At 43.2% G+C, this 3,845-nt stretch overlaps 1 long non-coding RNA gene across 1 annotated transcript; it reads right to left on the bottom strand.

Moving 5' to 3' along the window:
• Positions 1-1,755: 1,755 nt before the first annotated feature.
• Positions 1,756-2,714, bottom strand: LOC136462863 (uncharacterized). Its single transcript, XR_010760835.1, has 2 exons — positions 2,650-2,714; positions 1,756-2,576 (listed from the first exon to the last, which is right to left on the bottom strand). It is a non-coding gene; the product is annotated as an uncharacterized lncRNA (long non-coding RNA).
• Between the last annotated feature and the right edge of the window lie 1,131 nt (positions 2,715-3,845).

The raw sequence follows: 3,845 nt of genomic DNA on the forward strand, positions 1-3,845 counted from the left end.
ATTATCAGAATTTGAACTACGCTACAAATCAACTAAGGCAGTTAAAGGGCAAGTGATGGCTGATTTTGTCACTCAGCATTGTAACACGGTGGATTCTCTGGGGATTGCTCCCTGGACACTTTTCTTCGATGGGTCCACATGTGGTGAAGGAGCAGGTATCGGCATTGTGTTAATTTCACCTCAAGGGAAGAAGTATGAGTTTTCATTGCCGATTGTTGCTACAGCAACAAACAATCAAGCTGAATATCAAGCCTTGATAAAAGGGTTAGAATTGCTGAAGGAGATACGTGCCGATGTTGTTGAAATCTTTGGTGATTCTATGCTAGTTATAAATCAATTGGCTGGAAGTTATGAATGCCGAAGTGAAGCCTTGATTTCGTATTATGAAAGGTGTTTGCAATTATTGAAAGGATTTAGAGATTTTCGTCTTGAACATATCTCTCGATTGCATAATGAGGAAGCTAATCGACTAGCTCAGCATGCTTCAGGGTATCAGCCTATTCAGGAAGTGCTAACATCGGCAGTTGATACCGATGACTGGAGGAAAGAGATTGTCGATTATTTAAAGGATCCAGGTAGAAAGGTTGAGAGACGTATAAGGTTCCAAGCTACCAAATATGTGCTCCTCGATGATGAATTATATTATCGAACTATAGATGGAGTTTTACTCAGATGTGTTAACAATGATGAATCGAAAAGCTTGATGGGTGAAATTCATGAAGGAGTATGTGGGGCACATCAATCGGCTTTCAAGATGAAATGGATGATCAGAAGGAATGGGTACTATTGGCCGACTATTCTTGAAGATTGTTTTAAATATTTTAAGGGATGCCAGGGGTGTCAAAGGTTTGGTAATATTCAAAGAGCGCCTGCGTCGGCTATGAATCCTATAATCAAACCATGGCCGTTCCGGGGATGGGCTATTGATCTCATTGGTCAGATTTATCCGCCATCGAGTAAGGGACATAAATTTATCCTGGTTGCTACCGATTATTTTACAAAGTGGGTTGAGGCAATTCCTTTAAAAAAGGTGACATCGGTCAATATGATTGATTTTGTGAAAGAGCATATTGTTTACCGATTTGGTATTCCTCAGACTATCACTACCGATCAGGGCACTATGTTTACATCAGGAGAATTTGATGAGTTTGCTGTGGGTATGGGAATTAAAATTTTAAATTCTTCTCCATATTATGCTCAAGCTAATGGTCAAGCTGAGGCTTCTAACAAAGGGATCATCAAACTCATTAAGCGCAAAATTGAAGAAAATCCTAGGAGGTGGCATACAGTATTAAATGAAGCCTTGTGGTCATATCGGATGTCATGCCATGGTGCAACCAAAGTAACGCCTTATCAGTTAGTATATGGACACGATGCAGTGTTGCCTTGGGAAATTAAGGTTGGCTCTAGACGAATACGTTCTCAAAATCAGCTGACAGCCGATGAGTATAATACTCTTATGAAAGATGAGTTGGAAGATGTGGCGGGTCATCGGTTAAGGGCTTTAGTTAGTATTGAAGAAAATAAGAAAAGAGTAGCTAGATGGTATGACAAGAAGGTGAAAGTAAAAGAGTTTGCCGATGGAGATCTGGTCTGGAAATTGATTTTACCGATTGGGACTAAAAGTTCAAAGTTTGGAAAGTGGTCTCCTAATTGGGAAGGTCCATATCGGATAAATCAGTCTATTCCTGGTAATGCATATATTTTAGAAACCCTCGAAGGGGTTGTGTTTCCCAGAGCGTTAAATGGAAAATATTTAAAGAAATATTACCCTAGTATCTGGACAGATGCATAAGAGTATAAGTGCCGATAACAGTACTATCGGCTGGAATTATGCAAGAGTATCAATGTCTTATAAAGTGCCGATACAATAAATAAGATTACACGTTCAGCAAGGATTGGATAGCTAATATCGCACGCAGGCGAATCTGGTCGGCTTCTTCCATTTCTTTGATATCGTCATCGGCAGCACCCTCCACAGGCTTGAGTTTCTTCTTCATGGCTAAAGCTTTGCGAGCTTGGATATCTCTTTCTTGCTGAAGGGCTTTGACGGCATTGGGTAGCTGGCTTTCTTCTTGTTGAGCATGAGTTAAGGCTGCATCGATTTCTTTCAATTCAGCCAATAGAGCTGCCTTCCTTGCCGATAGATCCAAGATTTTCTGCTTAAGTGCAGCACCCGAAGTCTGCAAGTTGACGATGCCCTTGTGCTTCTCATCAGCGATTTGTTTCAGTTGTAGCATCTCTCCTTTAAGTTGAGCTTGAGCTGCTCTATCGGCAATGCGCTGAGCAGCCCGTTGATATTGCAGTTGACGGCTTTCTAAGTGAGCTGCTGGGAAGAGTATTTCTTCAACATCGGCAGGGACCTGGCCACGAATTGTTTTGAAAATTGCCTTTGCGGGGTCCGAGTCATCTACCAGTTGGGCGGTACTTTGCTGTAGCAAGTTCAGGAGGGTTTCCAACTTGGATTTAGTCTCTGCCGATATTGTTCCCAGTGCAAGGGAAGAACTTGTTTCCTCTCCATCGTCGTCAGAAATGTCAATGGCAAAGGAAAATAGGCTGTTCGGAGAATCTTGTTCCTGAAAGAAAGACAAGGAGATCAATCAGGGGTAGGTATGAGTATTGTAAAATCAGATAGGTTAATCGGTTTACCTGTTTCAAGGCAATTTCCTGTGCTTGACTGGAGGAAGCAACCTGGAGTATGTCGTGTGGATCAGCTGAGCTTGCCGATGGGATATCCTCTATGACTTCATCGGTGGTGGGCTCTTGAGGTATGATGACCGATGACATTGGGGCGGATGTAGGGATCGGCATAGACCTTTGTCGTTTTGGCTGTGCTTCAGTATCTGTTGAAGCTTTGCGCTTTGCTTGGACATCGGCAACGATTGGCTGGGGGGCATCGACACTTGATTGTGAAGCTTGGGCATCTGGTACGTTTGCCGATGTACCCAATTGTTGCTGCAAAACAAGTGTAAGATATGATATTTAACAGATAAAATGTAAAGTCAAGAAGCTACCTCTGAAGGAGTGGTGCTTGATATCGGCGGAATTGCCGATGACGATCCCGTAGCAGCTCTTACCCCCTGATGATTAAGGTTAATATAGTTTGTGATCGGCATAAGTGAAAATAAACAAGGTTGTTACCTTAAAGGCTTTGACCAAGGTTGTAGCAGCGGCCGATGGGGTAGCCCTGGATGTAGCCAATTTGGACTTAGAAGTGATGGTCTTAGTAAGAATCTTCTGGCGGGTCAAAGCGGCTAAGGTGGGAGCGTTGTAGCCGATCGGCGATGTTGGGGAAACAGGCCGGAGGTTGAAGGGTTTCCCACTTTTGCTCACCGATGGTGCTGGGTTATTAACCTGTTACAAGGGAATCAGTTACTGATAAATGAAAGGAAAAGCAGAAGGGAGTTCAAAGGAAATTTACCGCGTCGTCAGGGATGGCATATTCAGAATCGATCATGTGCCGATATGTGTGAACAGAAGTCGCGAACAGTTGCTCTTTCCACTCTCGCCACCATTGCTTGTATGACTCGGTGATGAAAGATATTGGTGTCCAGGTGGATATATCGACATCTGTGGTATCGGCATCAGGAGAAAGTTGTACTACCTTGTTCCAGTCTGTTCCGCAGGTGATTGTTTCCCTGGGTTTGATCACATCGGCAAAGCAGAGTTTGATTGGCAGTTGCCCAAAAGCCAATTGGCGGGATACTGCCGATGGGTTGTAAAATTCATATGTAATGTTGGTGTTTTTCCCGCTGCCGAATGTGTTTACTGGAATTGCCCTGGGAGTGATGATAGCCATCATAAGCTCATTATCTTGATTCAGAGTGTCATCGGCAAAGTTGAAA

Source organism: Miscanthus floridulus, chromosome 7 (genome assembly GCF_019320115.1).
Source record: "Miscanthus floridulus cultivar M001 chromosome 7, ASM1932011v1, whole genome shotgun sequence".
Taxonomy (NCBI): Eukaryota; Viridiplantae; Streptophyta; class Magnoliopsida; order Poales; family Poaceae; genus Miscanthus; species Miscanthus floridulus.